The sequence below is a fragment of the Molothrus aeneus genome, chromosome 9 (assembly GCF_037042795.1).
Source record: "Molothrus aeneus isolate 106 chromosome 9, BPBGC_Maene_1.0, whole genome shotgun sequence".
NCBI lineage: Eukaryota > Metazoa > Chordata > Aves > Passeriformes > Icteridae > Molothrus > Molothrus aeneus.
In genome coordinates, this window is record NC_089654.1 from 15,150,190 (window position 1) to 15,169,692 (window position 19,503).

The 19,503-nt window shown below is 40.5% G+C and overlaps 1 long non-coding RNA gene across 1 annotated transcript; it reads left to right on the forward strand.

Moving 5' to 3' along the window:
• The first annotated feature begins 1,480 nt into the window (after window positions 1-1,480).
• Window positions 1,481-19,077, forward strand: LOC136560400 (uncharacterized). The gene is made up of 3 exons (XR_010784142.1): window positions 1,481-1,658; window positions 14,335-14,505; window positions 18,950-19,077. It is a non-coding gene; the product is annotated as an uncharacterized lncRNA (long non-coding RNA).
• Window positions 19,078-19,503: the final 426 nt, after the last annotated feature.

Genomic DNA, 19,503 nt, shown 5'->3' on the forward strand with positions numbered 1-19,503 from the left:
CCTTGTTTAACTTCAGTTAGAATAGGAGGAATTTTATCATCAAAGCTAGGTGGACAAGGTGGAATCCCATTTGGAGAGAAATTTTGCACAATTATTTTCATTGCATTCATGCATTTCTTGTTGCTATCAAATTTCTGTTTTGTTCCAGATAGGAAAGAGAAAAGCTTTATGAGAATCCAGACAACCTGGCCTGTGACAGCAAGGAGTACTCAGTGCTGAAAATTCAAACTTCTCTTGTGTAGAGTAAATAGGAAAAAGATCTTGGTAGATCCCATTCACAACAGCTGGAGTTATGGCAATGGGATCAAATATGACTGACAGAATGGCACTTACAAGCTCATCAGCCCTGCTATAATTCTTATGTGTTATATGGCAAGAAAATTGCAGTAGCAATATTTGGGAGTCTGTGCATTTAATATATGGAAAGAAAATTGCAGTTGCAATATTCTGGGAGTCTGTGGACTTAATCTTTTGTGGGAGGCCTTGAAAGGGAGCCAGTGTCTCTCCATCCTGAGTCAGTCATTTCCTATCCAAGTAAACTGGACTGAGATCATCTAGATTCTGGTCTTCGTTTCTAATGAGCTTTCACAGTAAAACAGGAAATAATAATCTTGAAAGGGGAAAAAATGGTCAAAAATCACTCAGAGAACATTTAAAGGTTTGTTCTGAACAAGCAGGGCTAAGAAAAAGGCCTGAGAAAAGTGTGTCCTGGGATCACTCACAGTTAAAGCACTGATTAATTAAGCAGAGGGTCATTCTTCAGAAAGACTCAAGGGCAGTTTTGGCCCCGCGGCTGTAATTTGGACACTTCTGGAGTTCTAGATACACTGAGCTATTCTGTGCAGGGCCTGTGAATATGTGCATTCTTCTGGCTGAACAATGGCATCTTTATTCAAATGGGAGCCACTAAGTAAGTGGCTGTCTCCTAATATGGGTGGTATTTCTTCCTGCTCTGCCTCAATCTCTGCTGCTTTCCCGTGGCCTTATCAGTGCTTTGTAGCACAACTTACAAAATGAAATCTATTCATAATGTTAAAACCCTCCCCCTTTTACAGACACAGGAAAAAAACCCCAAACGCTTACATATCCTCCAATTCTATGGCAGGGTGTTTACTTTTTTAAATGCAATTCTGCTTATCTGACGCTGGTTTGGAAATTAATAAAATGGTGCCTGGCTTTTATTGTTTTGACTATGGGAAGGAAATTAATCCACAACTATTACAAGTGTTTGATCCAAATAAGCAGAGATAAAACTATGGTTTGAAGAAACGTCGTCCCCTGTTTGTCAGGTATCCTAGTGCTCCTGACATGTCTGATTTATTCCTGCCTTGTTTAGCAGCAACACTGTCCAGGTAGTTGATGCCCATTCATCTTGCTTTGTGTAGGTATTTCTTCAGGGTGGCTTTATTTATTATGCCTTAACAACTGTTCCTTCTTACTCGCTAGGTTTGGCTCTGCCAGCGGTTAGAAAAGACATTGTTTGTCTGAAGAGACAAGGGTGTGGTGAAAATACTCTGTGCCAGCCAAGTGAACCAAAACACTCTCTGAATTACTACACAGGCTGAAAAATGAAATTTAACTGACAGAATATCTGGACCCCACCTGTGCTGAGAGACAGAGAGAAAAAGAATCACAGGAATTGCCACGTACAGTTGGAGGTAGGTCTGGAGAGGGGGACTGTGTCCCTCAAATCCTCTCAGCAGTTCACAGCAGAGGAGGATTTATAGCATTATTGCTTGGGGAAAGCTAATATTAATGTTTATGCAATATTAGTTGGTATTGTTAATAGTTAATTTGGCGACAGCAGGCTCACTGTGAAACTGTACTGCAGAAATCTGTGACTTCCCTTATCAGGGGAACTGGGCTGTGGAACCACTCACAGACCAGACCTGTCCCAAAGCTCACTGAAACTGACAATGGCTGCTGGAGTCGCAGTGACCGGAGTGGTGGGGCAGGAATGTTACTTATTTCTAGCAAAAAGCAGAGCCTAGGCATCTTTAGCTGCATGTGTCTCCAGAAATTGGGCTTCCTGAAATACTTCTGAACATCCTAGATCTGTATAATCACCAGAAGTTACTGTACTGAGTGGTGGTTTGGTATTTCATACAATTGCAATGTAATATAAAACACACCATCCCTGGAGTGGAGACCATGTTTGTCTTCCCCTGTAAGAGCCCACCTATGTGAGTGGGCAGCTGCTATCCATCTTCCCAGAGGCTTTTGCTCCACTCCACCATCCCACAAGTGTTAGACAGACCAGCAGCCACACTGGTGGTGTCAGGGCAGCCTGGCAGCTGTGGCCCTTGGTGGAGGCATGACTCCTCACAAATCATGTGGCTACCATCTAAAGCTCCACCAAAACACCTGGCAGTCTTCAGGCTGGGGATAAAATGGGAGGGAAAATGCCATCATTCCTACAGTCTGCCTGACCTGCTAAGCAGTGCGTACTGTGAGAGAGGGCACTGGGTGGATGTGTCTCCCCATGCCTGTGTGGGGAAGGAAGCCATGAGCAGAGCCTTGGAGGACTCCAGAGGACAGAAGTTTTGCATTAGCTATGAGCCAGAGGCAGTTACTCATATTTAAACTGTACCAGATTCTGGGGAAATTCAGATGCAGACCTGAAATACATGGCTTGGCAAAAGACTTTTGTTACTGTCACATGTCTGACCTCTGAAAAATAATACTAATGCAAAAGCTAAATGTGTTCAGCTGACAGTGATACAGTATTTGTGTTAAGGAGGAGATTTTTCAAAGGCATAAAATCAACTTAGCAATGTGGTACAATTGCTTCCTTGATGTCCTACAGAAGGCCTGAGTGCAGCAGGTTCAGAGGACTTTCAGCTGCCATGAGGCACTCATTGCACTGAGGGGTGTGGTTGTGGGCTCCCACTAAAAGGGTTGCATTTCCATAGGTAGTTCTGAAGATTCATGATCTTTCTGGACACTTTACAATTATTCAGGATATTATTTCTCCTTGTTTAGTTTCCAAGCAGGCAGTTAGATTGAGCAACCACAAACATAGATCTTGTAACCAGCTTTGATGTGAGAGCAGTATTACCATGATTCTGGAGATATCTCTTTCTTTTCTGAACTATATTGACAGCCCATGGTACCAGAATGTCAAAATGACATTCACTCTGTATTACACAGTGTATAAAAATTTGTGTTTACATTTTGTCTCCTTTGCCCTTTTCAATTTTGCTTTATTTTCTTATAGTTTTGTAACTTAAGCTGTACATATTTGGAGATTTTTTTTTCCTTTCCTCATCTAGCTTTATGGCTTGTTCTGGCTGAGATGTCCTTACATGATTTGATTTACAAGAAATATAGGCTAACACATGTAATTGTTCCACAGTGAAGCAATCTGTCTGCAGCACTGGGGAAAGATATATATTAAAGTTTTCTTTCATGCAATTTAAATGTATTGCTGGCTGTACAAATGATGCAAAATATTAGGAACTGAAACAATAAGGCTTGGGCTAGTTAGCAGAGAGCATAAATGTATGGGGGAGCCAAATACTCCTCAGAGTAATATTTTCATCAGAGACAGCATGTACTGTAACCAGGGGAGATAAGCATGAGTAGGCAAAACTGGCTATGCTTAGAGCCAACATGCAACAGCAGCTTCAAATCACACACTGCTGAGTGACACCTGAAAAATTGAAGCCTGATTCTTCTATCAGGAAGAGCCCTTCCTGCTCTAAGTAGGGTGTGAGGCAGGAGCAGGTCATAGGGACTGCTAAAGTGTGCCAAAATGCATCTGTGCCAACAGCAAGGAGCAGCTGTGACAATAGCTAGGAGGGGAGGCCAGGCTGTGCTCGGCCTCTGGAGTCCTGCCACTTGGTTCTTGTGCTGGTGGCAAGTGGCCCTCTGATAATGGAGTGTTTAAGGAAGTGTCACAGAGCCAAGTGGATTGAGAGCAGGGAATCATCATGGAGGAGCTCAGTAGCCTTTTCCATGCAAAGAAATGTGGGAGGACTTTGGAGCAGGACAGCAGTGATGAAAACAGCCAAGAATTGTTGCTGAGGTGGAGCAGCAAAGCTTGTTTAACTCAGGGTGCATTGCAGTGGTATCAGCACTGTGGAGTCAGTGCTCCAAGTGCTGCATAGTAGGACTTCTTATTTAAAGCAGCTATTGTAAATGTCTTCGAGCCAGTTAATTACCAGTTTTTGTTATGTCAGGAACTCCTTGAGTTAAAGCAGAAAGAAACTATTCATGAATATGTTCCAGTTCTGTAGTTTAATGGGGCAAATTAAAAAAAAAAAAAAGAAAGAGAATGAAACTGATAAAATGATTTAGTTCATGGAAAGATTGAAAAGCCTTACAAAAAAAGCTGAAATTACATATTGTGCCCCATCTACTCTTGCATAAGCCATTGAAATTGCTAGAGACTTAGCTGGACTAATCGTCCATTGCAGTTATGCATGAACCTTAGGGAGTGCACGAGGTGCATATAGGTCAAAGCACCAGCCTATGAAAGAGAGGGAAATTATCCAACAGCATTTCTAAAAATGTAGATGTCCAGGTATGAAAAGCCAAGAGGCTTGGCTTGCATTTAAAAAGTATTAAGAGCAAGTGAGGAATTTAATTTATTCACCAAATGGACTCGAAGAGGTGTGAAAAAAGGATCGAAGTTGGCCAGGTTGAGCAGGTCTTTGAGCACCCAGATCTTATGGAAGGTGTCCCTGCCCCTTGCAGAGGGGTTGGGACTAGAAAATGTTTAAGATCCCTTCCAACCCAATTCATTCTATGAAGTGATGCTAGGCAAGAGAAAACTTTCAATGGAAAACAAAAATCTACAGAGGACATTAATGTAGACTCATTCCCTTCCTGCTTACATGAGTTTTTCCCTCTGCACCTCCTTGTTTGCTGTGAAGTTACTGAGGGACCATGGTTATTGGAAGCAGATTTGGGCCTAGAAGTTCCATCTGATCAGAAAAAAAGTAATAATGCATGCTGCATATTGAACTGATCTGCAGATATTGGAGTAAATGTCTGTTTAGAGCCTGTCTCATACTATCAGTATTCTTCAAACATCTACTTTGCTCCTTCAGAACACCCTGAAAATCACCTACGCATCTACTGAATTGAGTTTTAAAAACAAATCAGAAACAGAAACAAATCATAGCTTTTGGCTCTGCTGGCTAGAAGAATACTGTTGCTGAGGGGGTGCTTCCTGCATGTGTCTGAGTACCTCTAAAATGATCTGTCATGTATAAATGTGTCCTGGTTTCTTCTGTTGCAAAGAGAGATTTTTAGGAATTTAGCCTATCTCTTGGGAGAAGAAATGAGTCCAGCTTACCAGAATACCCACCTTCCTAATTCTTACCATTCCACAACTGAGACCCCCTAGACCTGCTCATATATGATGAAGCATCTTGGAGGAAGCTTTTATGATTTTGTGCCTATAAATGCAGTAATCTCTCAGGATATGGAGAAAGTGCAGAGGATATTGAACACATTTTGTTAGATATTTTTTCTTGGTATTACTTGTATCTTTTCATCCATGGTAAACTTCTCTGTGCTTGGCTTTTCAGAAGTCCCCAGGTCCTACACCAAACACCTTAGGTAATGATTCTACTGTAATGTAGGGCTGACCACACTGTAGAGGTTATCAGCCTTTCAGCTGTGCTCTCTTCCCAGGGCTGATTTCCCATTTGGCATGCTACTCCTCACTTCTCCCTGCTCCTGCTCCCCTCCCCTGCCCAAGGGCTTTGTTCTGGGTGTAAGAGCCCCTCTGATGCATGCTGAATTTACAGAGTTCAAGACATGAGGCTTTTGCTGTGTTGTTCTTTAAAGTGCTAATTTGGTTTTACTAATATATTTTCAATGTTTGGGATTAGCAGAGCTTGTAAGAACACATCAGACCTGCTAGGTTCACAAGTCCACTCACCACCTTCACCCCCTTACATATTTTTTAATATAGCTAATTAGGAGATAACGCTGGTGGAATGAAACACTGTCATAAGATAATGATCTCACACCACTATAGAAATGGTAAGTGGGAAATGTTTATTTTCAAAGGGAAGAAACACTGATCATTGTGCTTAATCCTATATTCTTAAACAAGTAAAATTCCTATAGATTTCAGTAGAGCCTGAGGTGACAACATCCTATTATGTGGTAGTGTTTCTGGATATCAAATGGCCCTAAGTGATGTAGTCATTTTCTCCAAATGATACTGGTGCAGTATTGGAACAGATGTTTCTCTTACCTTTATTAGCCTGTTGTATCTTCTAACTTGGAGGACAAATTTTGCATGCGCTTCATTGCACCAGCTTAGACAGTTTTTTTAAAGATGTGCTTTAGGAAGCAGTGAGCTGAGGTTTGGATGAAGTTATGCATATTTTTAACTTACTGACAGTTCATAGTGGTGATACACAAGTCTCAGTTGCTACTGCAGGCTCCCTTTGGTACACTAAGGATCCTCTCTGTTTAAGTCAAAGATGGCCTTCCCTCTGTCCTTATGGAATTTTGGAAACAAGGGTTGTCTTAAGTTTACCTTTCAGGAGTACACCACCTTATCTTTGTGGTGAGGGACTACTCACAGGTAACAGGTACAAGAGCATTAGCTCTTCTGGCCTAACTGTTCTTGTTTCCCAGTAATAGAATTGAGACAATGTGGGGCAGCTTTACCTTTCGCTCAGCCTAATCCTTGTGTTTGTATTCCCACCAGCACTGCTGCTGGGGGCTGTGCTGTGCAAATTCTTCCCCAGATCACCTTGCAGGGAGCCTCTCTCTGCTATGAGGTAGCAGTAATGGGGTGGCTACACTCACCTTTACTGTCTCCCCCAGGGGGGCCATCTTTCTACTGCAGCTCTGGACTCACTTCAGATGCAGGGCTGTCTCACAGACAGGGGAATACTGCAGTAGAAATTGGAGGCAGCTACAGAGCTGCTTTCAGAGAAAAGCCTGACAGTAAAAGCATTGAGGTTTGTCCTGGTTAGAATTAACTTGCACAAGTTGTCAGTGCTTCTCCATGGAAGGTGGCCATTGGTTTTCAGAAATTACTGCTGTTTTCACTATTAATGAAGCTTCATCTTTCCATTGGATCATCTCTAACCTGCTGTAATTGTTCTGATTTTTATTTTTTACCTTGTTCACCAGTTCATGTCTAAATACAAGAAGATGTTTATATTGCATACATTCAGCTTTAATTGGCCCTTAAAAGAAGGTGTTGATTAGAATCTTCTCAACATCAACAGCTCGCTCGCACAACATTCTCTAATTACTGTTTATTAATTTAGTTCAAGTGGCATAGTTGAAAGCCCTGCTCAGATGGGAGAAGTAAATTGTCACTGGTATTGAATATGTAAATTATGTGCCATGTAAGTTTCCATGAAGAATGTTTAAAGTTAAATGTTACCCACATAAAGCCTTCCAGTTTCATCTAAGCCAGCCATATGACAGCTTTGCAAAAAGTGTCATGAAAATTTACCAGCCCTGGCAAAAAAAGTACTTGCCTATCCTTTACTTTTTTTCTATTAACATAATCATTATGATAATAATAATTTATTTGCCCATCAAAAAAAAAGTAATCATTCATTCTGGCTGGCTGGAGTTTTGCAAAGCTGCCAATTGAATCTGAATTACATGTTGCTACAGTATAGGCATTCAGCAGCCTGGATTTCTTGCCCTAGTGCAGTAACCCTCCCTTCTCTTTAATTAGCTTATAAAGTCAGAATTTCTTTAACAAAGTACTCATTAAACATTGCCTTGTTACATTACTTTAAAATGCAATTAAAAGTTTTAAGAGTGTTGTGGAGTTTGTGTGCCATTGTCAGCATCCATGTCACTCACTATCGGTTTCCACCCACTCACACAGATCAGAAGCCTCCTGTTAAATATAGATGGCACTTCATAGCATGTCTATATAGACTAGGCATAAAACAATATCCTGATGAGGATGACCTGACTGCACCTTATATTTCTGGGAATAAGAGAGGAATGGAAGGGAGGACATCTAGATGAAGGAGGAGCTCAGAGTATTCGCTGTCCTTCCACCTCTACAGTCCTCTCTCTGTGGCCCTTTGCGTGGCAGTAGCTGCACATTGTTGGTAAGTGTGCTGCTTCCAAATCTTCCCAGACAAAGCTGCATGGGAATACCACATAGTTATTCTATTATGCATCTGAAACAAGAGAGACCAGACATTGCATTAAAAGAGAATGAAAAATATTCAATGCCTGAATGCTGCCTGGGCCTTCACCCAGTCCTCACACTCTCGCTGGCTGCTGTTATCATGAATGGCACTAATCAGTTCCAGGAAATCTCTACAACAAGCATTATGTCACATATGGTTACGTCATTCCCTCTAACCTCTAGGGCTTCCTGTTGACATCTCTGGAGCTCTTCTACTACCAAATGGTATTAGAAGAAATGCCAAGCTGTATTTTTATCCATTTCTGTCTGCCAAAAGGAATTCAAATGTTTCCCATTTGCAGGTTTCACCTGCTGGGTCGCATCTTTGCTTCTTAAAATGAGCAAACCTTAGTGACCCTTCTAAGGGACTCTCCAGATCTTTGCATAAAGGATGGTAAGAACATGTGGGGGGTTATTGAGACAGAAGGGGCAAATGCCTCTGCAAAATGCATTTATTCTTAATGTTTACCAAATTGCTAATCCAGCCTGTCAGCTGTGTAACCTCTGTTATAAATTCCACCCCAGGAAGCTGTTTCTCTGTTTCATTCTTAATTATTTCCTAAGAGATTCTGTTTCCCAGTGTGGAAACAGAATCTCTTAGGAATCTCTTTCACTCTCTCATTGATTTCAAGCATTGTGCTGCATGGCATTCCCCTTTCTCCTTGCAGAGCCATCTCCAAAAGAAGGAGCCATTTCCCTCTTGGAACAGACAGTGACACCACTCAGCTTTTCCTTGCAACCCCCACTTACCCAACAGCTTAGCTGAAAAAAGTAGGGCTCAAAGTCTTTCCAGATCTAACGAGCAAGATTTTTCCTTCTTGAAAACCACTGTGCTCCTTGGTTTGGGTGGTTTTTATTCTTATTATTTGTCTGGTTTATACCATCCTTTCATTCTAAGTGTTTTATTTTTGTGGATGTTTCTGTGTTTATTCACTGCTGCAGTAGGTATCAACAACATGATTAAATTCCAGCTCTGACTGTTGCAACATAAGCGCTCTGCCTTCATTATCTGCAGTGCCTAAAACTATTTGATCTCTAATAAGTTCACCTGCAAGTGTGCCTCATTTGCATGATGAGGCTAACTGGTGCAGCCTGGGTGCATATTGGTCTGTAATTTCAGTTTCTCTTCGATCAGATGCATCAAACAGAAGGAACTATTAGAATTGCCAGCGACTGTATTTTTTAGTGTTAATCATGCCAGAATACTAGGAGTCCCAGGCAGCTTTACCAGGCTGGAGAAATCCAATGATAAAAAGCATGGGAGTGCTTCCGATGTCAGATCGCATACAAAACAGTGCTGTGCTGGGGATAGTTGGTCTGCTTTGATGGCACACAGTGTTAAGATCATACCCAGCTCCTGAGCAGGTTATTCAGTAGCCTTCTTTGGTGAGCTGCACCATTGCTCCAAGCCCTTGAGGGAGCTGTGGGCTGTGCCACCCAGCAAGGACGTCTCCCCTGGCCCATCGGGCTCACAGACGGAGGTGTCCTTCAGCATCTCTGAGAGTCTCAGAGTGCCCCCAGCTCCCATTCATCCTCTCTGGTCCTGCACTTAGATCCAGCTGACATTTATTGGGCAGTAATGCCAAGGGTTTTACTGCCCAAAGTGCGTAGGAAGAGAAAATGTGTTCTCTTACATCAAGCTTTTAGGAACCTGAACCTTTCTTTGTGTCTGAAATAGAAGCAGCAGACTTCAAAGCTAAATGTAAGAACAGAACAGCAGCTCAGAGATTGTGAGATTCATAGCAATAGTGCTGCAAACGTGCCAAGTTGCCTATTTCCTTTCTAGATCAAGCTCAGGATAGTCCTGTGTGTTTTATGTGTTCAGCATGACTTTAAGAAATGTGATTTGCCCCATTGCAGCATCCCTGACTTCTCTAATTTCAGATTTCAGCTTCTTACATTGCATTTTCATTTGAGACAACTTTTAATTGAGCTGAATGATCTCTGAGAACATCAAAATGTCTCTCATTGCTCTGAATGGGTCCTAGACTGAGTTTGCATTTCATACACAAAACCAACTCTTTTCTTTTGCTCTTGGGCTCACACAGCAAATAAAAAACTAAACCAAGCAGAACCAAACAAAAGAATTCTGAGAAGCTCGTCAGCAGTATTTGCTTTGTACAGAACAGTAATTTTTCCCTAGCACATACTTCCAAGAATTTTTTAAAATGTCATTCATACATCATCTGCCCCAACAGACAATAGTTGTTCCAGAGAAGCTGTTGCTCTCTATTAGGTCAATGATCAGTGAACTAAACATTTTCTACTTAGGCCCTCATATGATAAAAGCCTAAGAGCTTTGAAGGAGCCATTACAGACTATTGCCTAGAAGAAATATCCATTTGAAAATTCAGCAATTATGTACTTCTATAATAGCGTGTAAAAGGAGCTCTGGACCCATTATGGGTTATTGAGTAAATAATGTATTTTTAAAAGTGTCTAAGTAATTTATATGATAGCCTGTATTGGCAGCAAAGAGTGACTGTAGACTAAACATTCTGTCTTTCTCTCTTTTTAAAAATCTCATTTAAATCCCTAAATAGCAATTAAAGAAAGAAATCCCTGATGCAGTTTCAGTATTTCTATAGTAGTCAATAGCTAATGGCTCTGACTTTGCTGCACTGAGGCTGCCATTTTGTGCTGAGACTTTTTTCTCTGGTCTGACTTTCTTTTTTTGTTTTGATTGGATAAGACAGGAGGCTTCATTATCAAATATAATATAGGAGTGTCCAGAGGCCTCCTGGAAGTCAGACTCACAGTCATCAGACCTACCCATAATCAGAAACAGCCACTAACCAGAAGAGCCACCAGCCCTGAGAGAGGACAGGAAGCTGACAGTCCCTATTTTGGGGAAGAAATGAGTCTTGGAGAGAAGAAATATGTTGTTTGAGATCATGCAGGAAACAAAGAACCTCTGCCTCCCAAGTCCAAGTTTAGTTTCCCTGCTTTATGTGTGGACCTTCCACGGAGAGGCACAGCCTGAGCTTCTCGTTGCTGTGCATCTTGAGTGCTAATGCAAACTGCTGCTCTGTCAGGTGACCTCAATAGTCTTGCTTCAGACCACTGCATTCAGCCCTCTCAGGCACAGATCCAGGTCAAAGCAGATAGGAAAACACTGCAGTTCAAAAAATTTACACTGTAGCAACAATGCACTATGAAACATGAAGGAAAACAAACTTGTTTTCCTCGTGTAAGCATGGAGTAAGTTTCTTTAGTCCTCCCATTTATCTATCATACTGCTTCCTGCCATAGCAGGAACACAGCATAGTCACCTCTTTAATAATTTTCTGTCAAAATTTGAAAGAATAAGTTGAAACAGTTTTGGTTTTTTTTAAGAAACACTGGTGCTTGAGCTGCTCTGAATTTTTGGACATTATCTTGGGATCTCCAAATATCTGTCAGACCAAGCAGCCTTCAGTGCCCCAGGGACAGTACTGGACTTCTGTACTACCTGTACCTTGCAATATTGCAAGGGGCCTGACTTGAGGCAACAAAAGTAAAACAATTTTCTGCTGATGGTGGTGCTCCATCTTAACTCTTTTTGATGGTACTTTATCTGGCATAAATTTGATGCAAAGTCTCTTTGGTGCTCTGGAACCTGCAGGTCCAGACCTGTGTTGTAACTCATTTTGTACATGAAACACCTGACCAGCCAGCAGGAAGCAAGCATCTGTTTCCCATGTCTGCCAGCAGTCCTGATTTCCCTCTTCAGAGGCTGTGTAATGCTCCTTCATATGTGTTCAGAGCATATTGTGCTTTTCCCAAAACTAGCTACGCTCTTCAGTCATATCTCAAGAACATCAGCTTTAGACCTGAATTTGACTACATCTGCTTAATTCCTCATTGTTTAACAAAAGTGGTTCTGATGCAATGAATAAAATGTGGTGTTTTAGCTGCCCTCTGGGAGATGTCAAGGGATAGGTCTGTGTAGTGAGGCTACTGGCATGTGAGAATTTGTTTTTCATGGGGGGCTTGGAAATACACAAAGAAGAAAAGAAATGCAAGGGTAATGAGCACAGTTCAGAAGACTAAAAAGAAAGGGAGTCAATGTAGAAATGGTAGGTAGTATGGAGAAAGTCCACCTTGTAAAGTAAAAAATGTAAAGGAAAAATGTAAAGTGAAAAATGGTGAAGGACTGGTAACAGAGACAGAAATAAATGAAGAAACAAGGTGAAAGGTGTAAACACATGTAAGTTGAATTCAAGAAAAATATATAATGCCTTAAAACGCCATTGGTCTCTCTCACAGTTAGACTGTATTTGTCACTTAGGAAAGGAGAGTTATCTGTTGGGATAATTGACCGGAGTGATGATGAAGTACCTATCACTGGAGTATTTCTATGACAGAGTAGTCAAAAATCTGAGGAATGCTGCCAGCTATTGGATGAACCTTCCAGTTCTATTTTCTGTGACCTCAGCATCCCATAATGCCTGAGTGGGAGCAGTACCTCAGTTATGTGATCATGGAAAACCTGTTTCTCACCTGGTCACCTCCTCACCAAAATTCTCTATGATCTCAAAGAGTAAACAAGGCACAAATTTGGAAATGAAGTCTATGAGGAAAATTAATGTACAGGGGGAAAAAAAAAGAAAAGGAACTGGTTGATCTGCAGACAACATTTTCTTCTTGCCTATAGACTCAATGCCACAAAACTTGCAATTTCCTCGTCATGCTGAACAGCCCCATTCTGCAACAAATACCTAGTTTGGCTTAGATACAAACCCAAAGCCCTCACAACTTGAGTTAAAAGAGCTTGGGGTTTTTCTTCCAAGAACAGTTATTAATTGATCTACTGTGCTTCAACTCTAAATAATTCTGTTCTCCCATTCAAGGAAAATTCCTTCTTATTTCAACCAAAGTCACACTTCTGAAGTGATCTGGGATTATTCTAGACTGGTGATTATTTTTATGCAAGCCACCAGTTATCATCACTCTATAAAACAATGTGCAAAACAGGGTCTTAAAAGTAAAGTAAAGTGAGGCATCAGATTGAGATGAAACAAACTTTCATTCTCCCATCATGTGGAGTTTCTTGCCAACAGGACCTAGGGCTTGCCAACAGGACCTAGCAAAGCCAAGTATGTTAATGTCAGTGGTCCTCCCTTGCAGGCAGGAGACTTGGATTGCTGCAGTGCATATACACATGTACAGTATAGGAAGGCACAGGCCTTTAAAGTGACCACTCCTTCCCCACACAAATCTGCCCTGTGTTCTTCTTTTTACACTCTGGGCCACTGAGAACAAGGCTGGTAATTGGAGGAAACTGCTTTTTTTTCTCCTGACAGTACTTTAGAGACATTAGATTCATTATTTGAGGGTGTGTATGAGATTTTGGAAGTAGAATTTATGTCTGCTATGCTGTGAGATCTTTGGTATGATATTGACTCACTCATTGGCACCTGAGAGACGCGTGGGTAATTCAGCAAGTTTTCAACAATCCAGTTTGAGAGATTAACAGAATTATAGCTCGCTCAGGTTTGTCCTAATATTATTAAATTTTCACCATTTCTAATTGCATAAACATATGCAGCCAAGTATGCAGGTGGGGACTGGGATGAAGTACAAGGACACTCAGGCTCCATAGGCAGCTAATTGGTGGACTAAGCAATAGGGCACTTGGAAAGACTGGTATTTTTTCAGAACATTCTAGGATAAAATCCTGTCCCCACTTAAACTGAGTGGTTGTTGTGGGCAAGATTTGTTATTTATTTGTCTTGGACACAGGAAAAAAGATATAATGTCTCAAGACCATAGAACTCGCCTGATAAATATGGTGATAGCAGAAGGTTTTTGATCAGGGCTGAACACAAGACAAGCAATGGTTAACATGTTCAGATAATAGTAGGGCAAAGAAGTAATTTTGTGTGAACATTGTTATTGTTAGCAAATGCTAAGCTGAAATGTTTACAGTGATATTTTATATTTTGTTTTATAAAATAAATCTGTTTTTTCTATGTATAGAACTCTTGAGCCCCAAGTTAAAGTATGCTGTGGTAAAATGACACCAGCTGAGGTACTGGCCTGGCTGTTTATGTGGGTACTTTCTCATGAAATAATATTGCTGTCCATATTTGTTAAGGGTATGCTGCTGTTGACTTATTTTCTACAATCATAACAGAAAGAGGAGTAGGAGGGAAAAGTGGGAAAAGTCTACACTGGGTTTTGCTCTGCAGTGTTCTTTATCTCTGATACAGCATCTGCACTATGAAATTCACCCGGAATGAATGGACACTCAGATGTCTTCACTTCCAGCAGAGAATACACAACTCTCAGGCTGAATTAGGCCATTTGGAGAGGTTTACCAAAATCTCCATGGGTTACAGACACAAAACTCTTCTTTCACACTGGTCTGGACTGAGCACTTGGTGAGTAAGTAAAAATTTACTTTTTCCCTTTTGAAAAGTAGAATAAACCAAAGAAGTTGGTCACACATTTGGACTTGGACTTCCCAGCAAAGGTTTGCAAAATCCTCTAAAAAGTCAGAATATTTATAATGAACTATTTTCTAGCAAAAAAAAAAAAAAAAAAACAAAAAAAAAAAACCAAAAAAAAAACAACAAGAGGGATTTAATAATGTTGGGATGAAGTTTTCTGTTAATGACTTAATTTTCTTTTTCCTCCTGTTTAGGCTGTAACATGAACTCTGTTACTGCCTAACTGAGTAACTCTGACCACATCACCGGTGTGAAATTGCTGATTAACCTTTTGACTCTGACAATTGGGACTTCTCTCAACACCAACTGGTAATGCAGAAGACCATTAGTAGTTAATATTGGGACATCCCAGCTCCAGATGTCAAAAGGTTAATGAAAAATCAAGTATCTTGCTTTTGCTGGGGAACTTGGAAACCTTCCCCCCAAAACAGTTCATTTTTTCTGGTAAATAAGCCAGACTGCTTGAGCTGAGAAAGACGGGTATTTTGCTAATGTGTACAACTGTTAATTGAAAAAGATTTGGGTATGCTTGTTCTTCTGGATGTAGATAAAAGAGAGATTTGTTGGCGAACTTAGTTAGTCTTGAACAGCCCTTTGTTCAAATACACTACATAATAATCATGCTTTGTTCTTTCTGTAACAACCATGGAGGGATTTTGAGTGGAATACTCATTTTCTTTAAGTCATATCTGCCAGTAATCATTCCTGGCTTAAGACCAGCTGCCATTTATGTGTTTTATGAAAATATAACAGTTTTATACTCAAAACTATTTTCTTTTTAAGTAAAAGTTTCAGCACAAGCTGGTTCCCCATATCTACCATAAATGCTATTTATCACAGATTTTGGTCTTTAAAACAGAAAGACAATGTTAAAACATTTTGATTACCCTTTCTTGCTGCTATCATTCACAACCCATCTTTTCTAATTATGGTATTAGGACATTTACATAACCGGGAAAAGGGTCCTTTAACTACATTTCTATTATGTTTGGCACTTCTGTGAAAGGATATTATATTCATGTGCATTAGAGATTGCTTATAAAAGATCAAGACAATAATAGCAGATCAGACGATAAAGGTTCCCTTTTCTCCTCCCAGACAGGCTGTCTCTGACAGAAGAATACAGTTCATCAAAATTGTCTGCAGGTTGTCAAACTCAGTGAGATTTGGGGACACTCGGAGGCTGTCATGGCCAACAAGAAGATTTTCTGTAGGGTTCTGCCATCATTCACCCTCAGGAAATAATCACTCACTACATTCTGCATGCTCTCATGATAGAGCTCTATTTGAGAGAAAAGAGCCATTTTATCAAAGGACAATATATCCCTTCTCTTGGTCCATGTAGCTTCCATTATCAGACCATAATAAATCATATTTATGTTCTCAGTTAATAAGACTGATTACAATGCAGGTTACAGGCATGGGAAAAGAAAATCAGGTGAAAAGATGTTTTAATGAAAATATGATAAGCAAACAGCTCCTTGTGAACATTTCAGACTGTTATTTGTAATGATCACAGGCAATTTTTGATACATCTTCTTTAGCAATGGTTTAAGCTGCATAAATTGGCTTGCCACTTTATACGTTGAAATAGGAAGAATCTCAGTGTCCTTCTTATGTTGTCTAGAATCATTATATATATTATAAGCATAAAATGAGTTTAATGTATGTGCTTTGAAAAGAAGGGGAAAACAGAAAATCAGGGAAGACTGATTTTAATGCTGCTCAGAATGATTTTGAAATTTTCTACTCATCTTTGTTACTAACGGTGCATTTTCCATGAAATTTAGGAATGACATGTACTGCTTTCATCTCTTTAAAATTAATATACTGTGCTCTCTGTTTTTCTCAATTTCTTCAAAGTTCTTAGAGCACTGTGCAAAGAGACAGAGAGAAATTCTCCACTCGAAGCGTAAGCATATCTGCTGTTAATGCTGAGGGGAGTTAAGTGTCTGCTTCTACGGGAGAATACACCCCTGAAGTGCTCCTGAAGGGCACCCTTTTAAAATGGTGTAAGAATATTTAACTTTGGCACATGTGATGCATTCAAGGGCCAACTTCCACAGATTTTTTTAAGTGATCAAGGCAGTTTTTTATTAGGGTAAATATTATGATACGATTTCAACATATAAGTGTATGGAGGGAAGTGGCTGGTGGACTGTCTTGCCGTCATCTTGTGAGAAGTCTTATTTTTCTATTATGTTCAGCATCATACTTTCAAGATCAAGTCAGAAATTTAAGGAATAATTTCCTCCTGCCAATACATAATTTTGACTGAGTCTCTGAAATTCTACAGTACTTGCAGAGCAATGGTGACAAAGACTCCTTGGTGTTGTGTCTGCAGGACCTATTTTGCTCTCTGGTATTTCCCTAAAATAATTCTTAAACAAATTTTAAAGCTTTGTATTTGTCCTGGCGCTGGAGAATGGCCATAAAATTACCTTAACCCTTTTAGGACACTTCAAAAGAGCAGTACCCATATAAGAAACAGCAGACTGCTCTTCAAAGGCAATATCCTGATATGACAACAGATGTAGATAATGTACTTCATGATGGAACTGCTTGATACAGAGAAAAACACGTTGTAACTGCCTTCACCGTGAAAGGGGTTTAAAAACACTGCCTGCCAACTCCACAAAAACCAGAGCTGCTATTTCGGTTAAAGGCCAGTGGATTGTATTTTTCACGTCAGTTTTCACTAACCTCAAACATCACTGTTATGACAGACTGTCATCCAACCAAACCAGCATTCTGTTGCCATTCAAGCAAGTAGGAAAAAAGCAAACATGAAGGAAACTTAAAAGTCCAAATAGTAATTGGGGGGTGCATGTGAGTGAACTACTTTTGTGTAACAATACTGATTACTGAAAATGAAACACTTAAAGGAAAATAAACAAAAATCAGTGCTTTCTGAGCCAGTGGTGTTTTCTTGGCTGGCAATTTCTCTTTGTTCTATTTCATGACACCAGGCTCAATGGTTGAAGGGGTGTTCTGGGCCAGATGTCAATCACAATGTCTGACATAAACAAAAATAGCTAAAAAGGCATGCCAGCATCTTCCTTTTGTTTTGCCATTAGCTCCATTTTTCTTTTCATAGGCTGACAAAAAATTACTGCCTCCAAGTGAATTCAGTAATGTCACTATATATCTAATATCTAGGAGACCTTTTGTTTTAGCTTTACCGGGCTTAACCACAAAAGACACTTGACATTGACAAAGAATCTGTCAAACATACAATGATCAGTGCAATGAAACCTCTCATGACAGAAGGGCACTATTCTGCCTCCCCCTTGCCTCCAGCAGCAGCCTGTCTGAGCAAAATATGCTGGAGCACATGTAGCAGCTGAACCATTACAGAGCAGGCCAGAAGCTGAGATGTGTCTTGTTTAAATTGTCATAGCATATTAGTATAATTAAAACTGCCAAAAGAGTAGAAAAGATAGATGGAAATGTTACATTACTTGTTTCTAGAGATTAACCCCCAGCCAGAACTGAAATAGAGAGACATGTTTTGGATTTCTTAGAGCTCTGATATGGAATAAAACAAGCCCAAGAGTACATCTCTCAAAGTGCGAGACATGAAGTCATAGTTCCTATATTTACACCAAAAAAAGCAGAAATAGTGTTTCAGACAGACACTCTGTTTCCTCTGTGATTACAGCTCCCGTTGTGGCTGTGCTCTGCAGAGCAGTTGTATCATCTCTCAGCTAATTCCTTTCCACTCTGCCTTTGTGCCTGCAAGGTCTTGACACCTCCTGGGCTTGCTGATGAGCCGATGTCACCCCTCTTGGTCCTGTCCCCATCAGTGGCCGTGGCTGGTGTCCCAGGTACCCAGCCCTGCAGCAGTACACGGTCACCATGGTCCAGGCTCTGGGCCCCAGCAATGCCCAGCAGCAATGGTCAGGAACTCATCCTGCATAGGTTTCATCCTTTGGGCATGCCTGTTGCTGGGAAAGAGAAACAAATGTCTGCTGGAAGCAGGCACAGATAGACCAGCCCTGAGATTGCTCTTGAATCCAGTTCCCTCATGCACAAAAGAGCCAGAAAGGGAAGACTCAGACTGCTTTGCCTAAGCTGCTTCTGCTTCTCGTTGCAAGGGAAGATGTTTGAACAATGGCTTCAATTTAAAATCTGACCTTTCAAATGCCAAGCTTTATGCTTGTTTCTGTGTTGAATGTATAGATAAAACATGTGGCTTTCTAAAATTGACCCTGACAATAAGGTTCTCTTCATCAATGAGATGTTTTCCTTCCCATGCATCGTTACCTCTCATAACTATTCAGGACAAACTAGTCATGATCCCAATTTATAATTATGCCCTGAGTTATATCTGGTGGTGAGAAAATTATTTAAAACCTTCTGTGTGTTCATTCAGTCGTAGGTGTTGGAATTCAATTTACCCAGAAGCTGGGGAGGACCTGAACTGCAAACAGCCATTCTGAAAGAGAGAAGAAGCAGCACAACTGCCCTCTAACAAAAATGGTACATTCAAGGGGAAGCTTCAGGAATCAGGTAGGACTCATGTTCATTTCTTCTAGTATTAATGAACTTCATAGCTTTGCCTCATTTGCTGACTTGCTTTAAGTAGAGAGATGTTAAATGTGAGCCTTTAATTTTAAGTTCCTCCATATTTCCAGAATTTCCAAAATTTAAATCTTAGTTAATGACTTCTCCATATTGGGCCTGTAGATGTGCAAAACTAGTAAAAAATATGTTATCTGCATTAGTGTTGGCTTTTGGAACCCTCACCGCCAAGTCACCTCTCTACTGCATCTCACCTCACATGCATTTCTGTGTAGTGCCAGGAGAGGAATGGAAAATAGCCATGAAGTAAAAGCAGATTCTGCTCCCATTAAAGGCAATGAAAACTGTGCTTTTACTTCTAGTTACTCATAATAGCGGAGAAAAATGAAGTGGAAACAAGCACAA